The sequence below is a fragment of the Heterodontus francisci genome, chromosome 13 (genome assembly GCF_036365525.1).
Source record: "Heterodontus francisci isolate sHetFra1 chromosome 13, sHetFra1.hap1, whole genome shotgun sequence".
Lineage (NCBI taxonomy): Eukaryota > Metazoa > Chordata > Chondrichthyes > Heterodontiformes > Heterodontidae > Heterodontus > Heterodontus francisci.
In genome coordinates this window covers 293,702-306,649 of record NC_090383.1, presented here as the reverse complement: position 1 = coordinate 306,649, position 12,948 = coordinate 293,702, and the positions used below count along the sequence as shown (strand labels likewise).

Genomic DNA, 12,948 nt, shown 5'->3' with positions numbered 1-12,948 from the left:
ACTGCTGAAATTTATGTGGACTGGAACAATTCGAATATCTTCAGGATGAAGCTGCAAATAGCAGCCATTTTAATGGGCAGACTTCTTTTAGCGCCTATTTATAAGCATTTGGAGGCAGACTATTGTGATAATTGCTGGGTACTTCAGTGTTAAAGTAGTCTCTCATATACTGTTTAAGTCCCTGAAAAGGACATCCTTCAAACAATTAACAAAAAAGACTGCTTGATTTATAGAAGGGAGAAATGGCCTAAAATTGTATCAATTGCATGAATTTCCTTTGATTGGACAGGCTTTATTGAAGCTGAACAGTTCAGCATTTGGAAATTTTCTTCATCCCAAAAATCTTCATGTCATGTTTTATTGGAAAAATAATTTCAGTCTTGGTCTGTGCCCGTAGCTGACTGAGTCAGTGTGGCATCTGGTCTACAAGTCTCCTCATTATTCCCAGACCACAGACGGGTAAATCTGTCTATATTTTGCCCAGAGCTCCCTACAGGAAAGGATGCATATGTGGGTATTGGGCAAGGACAAGATTGGATTCTGCTGTGAAATAGCCTGCTAGTGGCCATATGAAGTAAGGATTAGGAATCATACATCAAACTGCAGCCCAGCATGCACCACCTTTGGAAGACAAGGAGGCAAAGGAAATTTAAACACATAATATTTAGGCTATATATAGATTACATTATTTTCAAAGAGACATTCAAAATGTGCTTTTTATATTTACTTGTTACTGACTGGTGTATTTGGTTTCATAGCCAAAATCAATGGATCAGACAAGACTGTTTTTGTAACAGCAGATTTGAGAGTTCAGTAAGTCCTCCAGCCTTTCTGATGCTGTCAATTTGTACAGTGATTATTTTACATTTGGTGCTTAGTTCATCCACTCACTAATCCCATGACAGCCATGCAAGCTCGTACGCTGCTGTCCCTCCAGCCAGAGTTGGTGATGATGTACTTTATAGCACAATGGGCAGTGTGTCTGCTGGGAGGTCAGCAGCAGGCACTCTGATCATATTAGCTATGTGTCAATGAAAGGTTATCGTATTGGGCTATCACCAAGCAGCTACTAATAGAAATGTGAGCTCAGCCAAAGTATTATTTCCTTATATTACTTAATGTTGGCTCCACAAACTGTTATGGCTGTGTAGGTGAATGCTACTTAATTGCCATTTGCATGAAACAATCAGACAAATCAAGTAAAAATGCAGTCCTTCAGCATTCATGATCATCTGTGCAGATGTCATTTATGAATTAATGTTCAGATGCTGATGATACTTGGGTTAATATCCTGGAAATCCCTGCCTAACACCATTGTGCCAATCAAGGAGAGGGCAACTAGGGATGGGAAATAACTGCAGCCTTGACAGTATCACCCACATACTGAGAACAATTAAAATAAAAAACGAAGCTCTTTAATGCAATTTTAAACAAATGGAAGTAAAGTTGTACTGGGATTTAAGCCAGTGTTTGCCTGTCTGGCATGTCACTGGAAAATAAAATCAGAGCAATTACTCCACATGTTTAATCAGTTTTACACTTTTTAAAACTTTTTTGCACTTTCAAAATCTCAACTATCTAACCTGTGGCCCTCTGCTCGCCACAACATTTCTGCAGCTACTGATCTGCTCAACCGTACCCTCACCTCCACTTTTGATGCTCTAGCCCCCAATAAAAAGATCAGTCATTCTCACCCTGCCACATCCAGCCGTGAATGGTGGTGGACAATTAAACAACTAACTGGAGGAGGTGGCTCCACAAATATCCCCATCCTCAATGATGGGGGAGACCAGCACATCAGTGCGAAAGATAAGGCTGAAGCATTTGCAACAATCGTCAGCCGGATGTGCCGAGTTGTTGATCCATCTCGGCTTGCTCCTGAAGTCCCCAGCATCACAGATGCCAGACTTTAGCCAATTCGATTCACTCCGTGTGATATCAAGAAATGACTGAAGGCACTGGATACTGCAAAAGCTATGGGCTCTGACAATATTCCGGCAATAGTACTGAAGACCTGTGCTCCAGAACTTGCCGCGCCCCTAGCCAAGCTGTTCCAGTACAGCTACAACACTGGCATCTACCCTGCAATGTGGAAAATTGCCCAGGTATGTCCTGTATACAAAAAGCAGGACAAGTCTAACCCGGTCAATTAGCGCCCCATCAGCCTACTCTCAATCATCAGTAAAGTGATGGAAGGTGTCATCAACAGTGCCATAAGCGGAACTTGCTTAGCAATAACCTGCTCAGTGACGCTCAGTTTGGGTTCCGCCAGGGCCACTCAGCTCCTGACCTCATTACAGCCTTGGTTCAAACATGGACAAAAGAGCTGAACTCAAGAGGTGAGGTGAAAGTGACTGCCCTTGACATCAAGGCAGCATTTGACCGAGTATGGCATCAAGGAGCCCTAGCAAAACTGAGGTCAATGGGAATCGGGGAAAACCCTCTGCTGGCTGGAGTCATACCTAGGGCAAAGGAAGATGGTTGTGGTTGTTGGAGGTCAATCATCTGAGCTCCAGGACATCACTGCAGGAGTTCCTCCGGGTAGTGTCCTCGGCCCAACCATCTTCAGCTGCTTCATCAATGACCTTCCTTCAATCATAAGGTCAGAAGTGGGGATGTTCGCTGATGATTGCACAATGTTCAGCACCATTCGTGACTCCTCAGATACTGAAGCAGTCCGTGTAGAAGTGCAGCAAAACCTGGACAATATCCAGGCTTGGGCTGATAAGTGGCAAGTAACATTCGTGCCACACAAAGTGCCAGGCAATGACCATCTCCAACAAGAGAGAATCTAGCCATCTCCCCTTGACATTCAACGGCATTACGATCACTGAATCCCCCACTATCAACATCCTAGGGGCTACCATTGACGAGAATCTGAACTGGAGTAGCCATATAAATACCGTGGCTACAAGAGCAGATCAGACGCTAGGAATCCTGAGGCGAGTAACTCACATCCTGACTCCCAAAGCCTGTCCACCATCTACAAGGCACAAGTCAGGAGTGTGATGGAATACTCTCCACTTGCCTGGATGGGTGCAGCTCCAACAACACTCAAGAAGCTCGACACCATCCAGGACAAAGCAGTCCGCTTGATTGGCACCCCATCTACAAACATTCACTCCCTCCACCACCGACGCACAGTGGCAGCAGTGTGTACCATCTATAAGATGCACTGCAGCAATGCACCAAGGCTCCTTAGACAGCACCTTCCAAACCCGCAACCTCTACCAACTAGAAGGACAAGGGCAGCAAATGCGGGAACAACACCACCTGCAAGTTTCCCTCCAAGTCACACACCATCCTGACTTGGAAATATATCGCCGTTCCTTCACTGTCGCTGGGTCAAAATCCTGGAACTCCCTTCCTAACAGCACTGTGGGTGTACCTATCCCAAATGGACTGCAGCGGTTCAAGAAGGCAGCTCACCACCACCTTCTCAAGGGCAATTAGGGATGGGCAATAAATGCTGGTTTGGCCAGCGACGCCGACATCCCAGGAATGAATAAAAAAACACTCTGGCTGTTCCCCCGGTACGGACCTCATCTCTGCTCCCTTAAATCCACGAGACACAGACTTGAAAGGATATGGCGGACAACTGGTCTGGCCATCCACCGCCAGATCTCGTTGGATCGCTTAAAACACAATCAGGTCCCTCTCTTGCATGCTAAAACTGTTCACTGTTCCAGAATCATCTTGGATTGCAAAGATAGCCCTGACTTCTTTTCCCTCGTGTACATTGTCTTCTTAAACCCCTCTCCCCTGTCCCCTCCATCCTCATTTCCAACAATATGCGAGGAGCTCATGGACTTCTTTGACACTAAGATCGAGATCATCCGATCAGCTGCCTCTGCCGCATCCCTCCCTTCCACTAGCCCACCTGGCCAAACTTCCGATGATGGTCCACCCTGCCCTAGCCCTGAACTCGCATCTTTCTCTAGTTTCTCTCCTATCTCCCCTCATGCCCTCTCTGAGCTCATCTTCCCCATGAGACCCACCTCTTTCAATTCCTCCACTGTTGCTAAATCATCAGACTGCTTATCTGGCATCCAGTACTGGATGAGCAGAGATGTCTTCCAATTAAATATTGGGAAGACTGAAGCTATTGTTTTCGGTTCCCATTCAAACTCCATTCCATAGCTGCCAACTCCATCCGTCTGCCTGGCAACAGTCTGAGATTAAGCCAGTCTGTTTGCAACCTTGGTGTACAGCTACAACACTGGCATCTACCCGACAATGAGGATAATTTCCCAGGTATGTCCTGTCTACAAAAAGCAGAACAAATCCAATCCAGCAATTACCGTCCCATTAGTCTACTCTCGATCATCAGCAAAGTAATGGAAGGTTTCATCAATAGTGCTATCAAATGTCACCTAAACAGCAATAGCCTGCTAACCGATGCTCAGTTTGGGTTTCGCCAGGACCACTCTGCTCCTGACCTCATTACAGCCTTGGTCCAAACATGGACATATGAACATACAAATTAGGAGCAGGAGTAGGCCACTCGGCCCCACGAACCTGCCCTGCCATTCAATAAGATCATGGCTGATCTGAATGTAACCACCATTCCACATTCCCACCTCCCCCTGATAACCATTCACCCCCATAGAATCATAGAGTCGTACAGCATAGAAACAGGCCCTTCGGCCCACCGCGTCCATGCCGACCATAATGCCTATCTCTACTAATCCCACCTGCCTGCATTATTTCCATATCCCTCTATGCCTTGCTCATTCACCCCCTTGCTTATCAAGAATCTATTTACCTCTGCCTTAAAAATGTTCAAAGACTCTGCTTCCACCACCTTTTGAGAAAGAGAGTTCCAAAAACTCATGAACCTCTGAGAGAAAACATTTCTCCTCATCTCTGTCTTAAATGGGCGACCCCTTATTTTTAAATAGTGACCCCTAGTTCTAGATTCTCCCACAAGAGGAAACATCCTTTCCACATCCACCCTGTCAAGACTCCTCAGGATCTTATATGTTTCAATCAAGTCCCTTCTTACTCTTCTAAACTCCAGCAGATACAAGCCTAGCCTGTCCAGCCTTTCCTCATAAGACTGCCTGCCTATTCCAGGTATTAGTCTAGTAAACCAGAAAAGAACTGAACTCAAGCAGTGAGGTGAGAGTGATTGCCATGGATATCAAGGCAGCATCAAAGGTCCCTAGCCAAACTGAAGTCAATGAGAATCAAGGGGGAAAACTCTCCACTGGCTGGAGTCATTGTGGTTGTTGGAGGCCAATCATCTCAACCCCAGGGCATTGCTGCAGGAGTTCCTCAAGGTAGTGTTCTAGGCCCAACTATCTTCAGCTGCTTCTTCAATGACCTTCCCTCTGTCATAAGGTCAGAAGTGGGGATGTTCTCTGATGATTGTACGATGTTCAGTCCCATTTGCAACTCCTCAGATACTAAAGCAGTCTGTGTCCATATGCAGCAAGACCTGGACAACAATCAGACTTGAGCTGATAAGTGGCAAGTAACATTCACGCCACACAAGTGCTAGGCGATGATGATTTCCAACAGGAGAGAATCTAATCATCTCCCCTTGACGTCCAATGACATTACCATCGCTGAATCCCCCAGAATCAGCATTCTGGAGGTTACCATTGACCAGAAACTGAACTGGAGAAGCCACATAAATACTGTGGCTACAAGAGCAGGTCAAGAGAATGGGAATTCTGCGGTGAGTAACCCACTTCCTGACTCCCCAAGGCCTGTCCACCATCTACAAGGCACAAGTCAGGAGTGTGATGGAATAGTCTCCACTTGTCTGGATGAGTGCGACTCCAACAACTCAAGAAGCTCAACGTCATCCAGGACAAAACAGCCCGCTTGATCGGCACCCCATCCACCACCTTAAACAATCATTCCCTTCACCACTGATGCACAATGGCAACAGTGTGTATCATATACAAGATGCACTGCAGCAACTCACCATGCCTCCTTCAACAGAACCTTTCAAACCCACGACCTCTTCCACCTAGAAGGACAAAAACAGCTCATGCGTAGGAATACCACCACCTGCAAGTTCCTCTCCAAGTCACACACTATCCTGACTTAGAACTATATCACCGTTCCTTCACTGTTGCTGGGTCAAAATCCTTGAATTCCCTCCTTCGCAGCACTGTGGGTGTACGCGCACCAGATGGACGGCAGTGGTTCAAGAAGGCAGCTCACCACCACCTTCTCACGGGCTATTAGGGGTGTGCAAGAAATGCTGGCTTTGCCAGCAATGTCTACGTCCCATGAAAGAATTGAAAAAACATTTGACCCAAGATGAGCTTCCAACCTCATATTTGTGCCAATGCCAGGACCGCTTATTTCCACCTCCGTAACATCGCCAACTTTGCCCCATCTCAGCTCATCTGAAACACTGACGGCTAAAGTTTGATACAGAGGAGGTATTAAGTTGTCTGTACTTAAAGCTGACTACTAGCAAAGATCGGATGTCCACCAAAGCTACTAAGCATCATCACCTCATTCCATGACAATATGAAAGGCACAATTCAGCACAGCGGTGCCTCATCAGACCCCTTCCTATCCTTAGTGGCGTGAAACGGCTGTGTTCTCGCACCTACACTGTTTGGGATCATCTTCTCACTGCTGCTGTCACATGCATTCAAGTCTTCAGAAGAAGGAATTTTCCTCCACACAAGATCAGATGGCAGGTTGTTCAACCTTGCCCATCTTAGAGCGAGGACCAAAGTACGGAAAGTCCTCATCAGGGAACTCCTCTTTGCTGACGATGCTGCATTAACATCCCATGCAGAAGAGTGTCTGCAGAGACTCATCGATAGGTTTGCGGCTGCCTGCACCAAATTTGGCCTAACCATCAGCCTCAAGCAAACCAACATCATGGGACGGGACGTCAGAAATGCTCCATCCGTCAATATCGGCGACCATGCTCTGGAAGTGGTTCAAGAGTTCACCTACCTAGGCTCAGCTATCACCAGTAACCTCTCGATGCAGAAATCAACAAGCGCATGGGAAAGGCGTCTGCTGCTATGTTCAGACTGGCCAAGAGAGTGTGGGAAAATGGCGCACTGACACGGAACACAAAAGTCCGATTGTATCAATCCTGTGTCCTCAGTACCTTGCTCTACAGCAGCGAGGCCTGGACAACGTATGTCAGCCAAGAGTGACGTCTCAACTCAATCTATCTTCGCTGCCTCCGGAGAATCCTTGGCATCAGGTGGCAGGACCGTATCTCCAACACAGAAGTCCTCGAGACAGCCAACATTCCGAGCATATACACCCTACTGAGCCAGTGGTGCTTTAGATGGCTTGGCCATGTGAGCCGCATGGAAGATGGCAGGATCCTCAAGGACGCATTGTACATCGAGCTCATCACTGGTATCAGACCCACCGGCCGTCCATGTCTCTGCTTTAAAGGCGTCTGCAAACGTGACATGAGGTCCTGTGACATTGACCACAAGTTGTGGAAGTCAGTTGCTAGTGATTGCCAGAGCTGGCGGACAGCCATAAAGGCGGGACTAAAGAGTGGAGAGTCGAAGAGACTTAGCAGTTGGCAGGAAAAAAGACAGAAGTGCAAGGAGAGAGCCAACTGTGTAACAGTCCCGACAACCAATTTTATCTGCAGCACCTGTGGAAGAGTCTGTCACTCTAGAATTGGCCTTTATAGCCACTCCAGGCGCTGCTTCACAAACCACTGACACCTCTAGGCGCTTACCCATTGTCTCGAGACAAGGAGGCCAAAGAAAAAAAAAACTTAAAGCTGATAAGCCACGAGGACTGGATGAGATGCATCTAAGGATACTGAAGGAAGCAAGGGGGAAAATTGCGGAGGCACTGGCCATAATCTTCCAGTCCTCCTTAGGTACAAGTGTGATGCCAGAGGACGGGAGAATTGCAAGTGTCATACCCTTTCCTGATACCCTTGTTCAGGTAAGAGTGTAAGGACAAGCCCAACAACTACAGGCCAGTCAGTTTAACCTCCGTGTTGGGAAAGCTTTTAGTAACAATAATTCAGGACAAAATTAACAGTCACTTGGACAAATGTGAATTAATTAAGGAAAGCCAGCACAGAGTTGTTGGGGGCAAATTGTGTTTAACTGACTTGCTTGAGGTTTTTTGCAGAGCTAACAGTGAGGGTTGATAAGGATAATGTGGTTGATGTGTAAATGGCCTTCCAAAAGGCATTTGATTAAGTGACACATAACAGGTTTGTCAGCAAGGTTAGAGCCCATGGAATAAAAGGGACAGTAGCAGCATGGATACAAAATTGGCTCAGTGACAGGAAACAGAAAGTAGTGGTGAACTGTTGTTTTTCGGACTGGAGGAAGGTATATAGTGGAGTTCCCCAGGGGTCTATGTTCGGACCCCTGCTTCTCTTGATATATATTAATAACCTAGACTTGGGTGTACGGGGCACAATTTCAAAATTTGTGGATGGACACAAAACTTAGAAGTATTGTGAACTGTGAGGAGGATAGTGAAAAACTTCAAGAGGACATAGGCTGGTGGAATGGGCGAATATGTGATGGATGAAATTTAATGCAGAAAAGTGTGAAGTGATTCATTTTGGAAGGAAGGATGAGGAGAAGCAATATAAATTAAAGGGTGCAGGAGAAGAGGGACCTGAGGTTATATGTGTACATATCATTGAAGGTTGCAGGGCAGGTTCAGAATGCATATGGGAACCTTGGCTTTATAAATATGGGCATAGAGTACAAGAAGAAGGCCTCAACTGGAGTATTGTGTCCAGTTCTGGACTTTAGGAAGGATGTTAAAGTATTAGAGAGGATGCAGAAAAGATTCAAGAGAATGGTTTCAGGGATGATGAACTGCACTTATGTGGATAGGTTGGAGAAGCTGGGGCTGTTCTTCTTGGAGAAGAGGAGATTTGATAGAGGTGTTCACAATCATCAGGGTCTGGACAGAGTAGAAAGAGAGAAACCGTTCCCAATGGTGGAAGGATCCAGAACCAGAGGACTCTGATTTAAGGTGATTGCAAAAGAATCAATGGCGACATGAGGAAAAACTTCTTTATGCAGCAAGTGGTTAACATCTGGAATGTGCTGCCTGCGAGTGTGGTGGAGGCAGATTCAATCGAGGCCTTCAAAGGAGAACCAGATAATTATCTGAAGAAAAACAAATTGCAGGGCTATGGGGGAAAAGGTGGGGGAGTGGGACGAAGTGAGTTGCTGTTGCAGAGAGTCAGCATAGACACAATGGGCCGAATGGCCTCCTTCTGTGCTGTAACTATTCTGTGATTCTGTGACCTCCTGCTGAAACCCTCATTCATGCTTTCATTACCTCTAGTCATAACTATTCCAACGCACTCCTGGCTGGTCTCCCACATCGCTGTACACTTGAGGTCATCCAAAACTGTGCTGCCTGTGTCTTAACTCGCACCAAGACCTGTTCCACTATCACCCATGTGCTTGCTGACCTACATTGGCTCCCGGTCAAGCAACGTCTTGATTTTAAAATTCTCATCCTTGTTTTCAAATCACTCCAGGGCCTTGCCCCTCCCTTTCTTTGTAATCTCCTCCAGCCCCACAACTTTCCAAGATATCTGCCCTCCTCTAATTCTGGCCTCTTGTGCATCCCTGATTTTAATTGCTCACCATTGGTGGCCATCCTTCAGTTGTCTAGGCCCCAAGCTCGGGAATACCCTCCCTACACCTCTCCACCTCTTTACCTCGCTTTCGTCCTTTAAGACACTTCTTAAAACCGACATCTTTGACCGAGCATTTGGTCATCTGACCTAATATCTCCTTTTGTGGCTCAGTGCCATACTTTGTTTTTTAATGTTCCTGAGATGTGCCTTTGGAAGTTTTATTATGTTTGAGGCTCAAAATAAATAAAGTTGTTGTACAGTAAATAGGTGAGAAAATGGTTGGAAAGTAATTAATGGAGCTGTTAAAGTGAAAAGTGTTTTGAAACATTTAAATCAGATTACATGACATTCACCATTTATTGTATTGAGGGAGGTTGTTATTGAATACTATTTATCATGGAGCATCAAGCAAAGCCAGGATATAGTTTTTGATGATTTATTGCAGCTTTTGTGTGCCTTCATCTGAGGGATCGGAATTGTTTTGTGGAGTTTTAGGGCATGCACCCACATCCGATCACATTTTGCACCATTGCCCAGCCTTGCACTTGTCTCCTTCAGAATTTACATCAGCACACATCAGGTTATTCTTCCAATATCTTTTCATGACATTTTACTGCTCTTCATCCCCTACTAAAAGCCATATCTATTCATTTCTGTTTCTCCCATCATCTGGTTGTTGTCTCAGTGTATACTTTGTAATGTACTTTATTGTTTTCTACATAAAAAAAACTTATTTGGTGCAGTTTATACTGGCGATTTGTGGGCAGTGTGACAAGTTTGACTCGCCAGTCCTGAGAAGGTATGTGTTGAGTAATTCCTTCAAAATTGGGCACTGACTGGAACCAAGGCTTCCCAAATTACATAAACATATTTTGATGTGTCTCAATATAAGCTTGCATTATGTGGTGAAAAATCGCATTCATTCATTGATGCTTTCCTGAGTGAAGCCAGGGAAAAAACAAACTTGGTGTTTTGGCAGACTTTAGACCCTCTTAGCAAACTTGACACCATGGATTCTTTAATATTATTCATCTTGTCCAAAGATTTCACAGAACTGCCCAAAAAAGGTACTCAATAAAGTACAATAGAGGATATGGTATGAATTCCAATGTGGATCGCAAGGTAATTGCAAGAGATTATACCGAAACTTGAAGTTGACTTGTATGTTGATATGCTGTGAGAGACTCCATTGGATGACAACTAGTTAATCTGATCTTTGTTGTGCACATCACACAGTGCTAAATGTGATCACAGAGGTGAGAGAGACATGTGGATGAATGTCTCTGTATTCTCCAGGAGTCTGCCAGACACAAATCCTATTAGGTTCCCAGTACACTAGATCTTGCAAAGCAAATGGCATCCAGACCACTAATTCACGCATCCATCTATGCAGGGTTTTTAGAACATTAGAACATTACAGCGCAGTACAGGCCCTTCGGCCCTCGATGTTGCGCCGACCTGTGAAACCATCTGACCTACACTATTCCATTTTCATCCATGTGTCTATCCAATGACCACTTAAATGCCCTTAAAGTTGGCGAGTCTACTACTGCTGCAGGCAGGGCGTTCCACGCCCCTACTACTCTCTAAGTAAAGAAACTACCTCTAACATCTGTCCTATATCTATCACCCCTCAACTTAAAGCTATGTCCCCTCATGTTTGCCATCACCATCCGAGGAAAAAGACTCTCACTATCCACCCTATCTAACCCTCTGATTATCTTATATGTCTCTATTATGTCACCTCTCCTCCTCCTTCTCTCCAACGAAAACAACCTCAAGTCCCTCAGCCTTTCCTCGTAAGACCTTCCCTACATACCAGGCAACATCCTAGTAAATCTCCTCTGCACCCTTTCCATAGCTTCCACATCCTTCCTATAATGCGGTGACCAGAACTGCACGCAATACTCCAGGTGCGGTCTCACCAGAGTTTTGTACAGCTGCAGCATGACCTCGTGGCTCCAAAACTCGATCCCCCTACTAATAAAAGCTAACACACCATATGCCTTCTTAACAGCCCTATTAACCTGGGTAGCAACCTTCAGGGATTTATGCACCTGGACACCAAGATCTCTCTGTTCATCTACACTACCAAGAATCTTCCCATTAGCTCGGTACTCTGCATTCCTGTTACTCCTTCCAAAGTGAATCACCTCGCACTTTTCCGCATTAAATTCCGTTTGCCATCTCTCAGCCCAGCTCTGCAGCCTATCTATGTCCCTCTGTACCCTACAACATCCTTCGGCACTATCCACAACTCCACCGACCTTAGTGTCATCCGCAAATTTACTAACCCACCCTTCTACACCCTCTTCCAGGTCATTTATAAAAATGACAAACAGCAGTGGCCCCAAAACAGATCCTTGCGGTACACCACTAGTAACTAAACACCAGGATGAACATTTGCCATCAACCACCACCCTCTGTCTTCTTTCAGCTAGCCAATTTCTGATCCAAAGCTCTAAATCACCTTCAACCCCATACTTCCGTATTTTCTGCAATAGCCTACCATGGGGAACCTTATCAAACGCCTTACTGAAATCCATATACACCACATCCACGGCTTTACCCTCATCCACCTGTTTGGTCACCTTCTCGAAAAACTCAATAAGGTTTGTGAGGCACGACCTACCCGTCACAAAACCGTGCTGACTATCGCAAATGAACTTATTCTTTTCAAGATGATTATAAATCCTGTCTCTTATAACCTTTTCCAACATTTTACCCACAACCGAAGTAAGGCTCACAGGTCTATAATTACCAGGGCTGTCTCTACTCCCCTTCTTGAACAAGGGGACAACATTCGCTATCCTCCAGTCTAACGGCACTATTCCTGTCGACAATGATGACATAAAGATCAAGGACAAAGGCTCTGCAATCTCCTCCCTGGCTTCCCAGAGAATCCTAGGATAAATCCCATCTGGCCCAGGGGACTTATCTATTTTCACACTTTCCAAAATTGATAACACCTCCTCCTTGTGAATCTCAATCCCATCTAGCCTAGTAGTCTGAATCTCAGTATTCTCCTCGACAACATTTTCTTTCTCTACTGTAAATACTGATGCAAAATATTCATTTAACACTTCCCCTACCTCCTCTGATTCCACACACAACTTCCCACTACTATCCTTGATTGGCCCTAATCTAACTCTAGTCATTCTTTTATTCTCCAAAACAAAGGAGATACTTTATAGCTTGTTACATTACTGATGAGGGTGTTCCATACAGGCACTTGCTGGCAGGCAAAATCCAAATTGAACTCTGTATACACAAGGTACTGTCCCCCTCTCCTTCAAATCTGTCATCGTCACCCTGCTCCTCAAAAATCCAACGCTTGACTTCTCCGTACCTGGAAACTACTGCTG

At 45.3% G+C, this 12,948-nt stretch overlaps 1 protein-coding gene across 9 annotated transcripts in view; it reads left to right on the top strand.

The window, feature by feature from the left end:
* Window positions 1-12,948, top strand: part of LOC137376165 (utrophin-like) — a 904,611-nt gene that overhangs the window by 666,151 nt on the left and 225,512 nt on the right. The window lies entirely within an intron of this gene.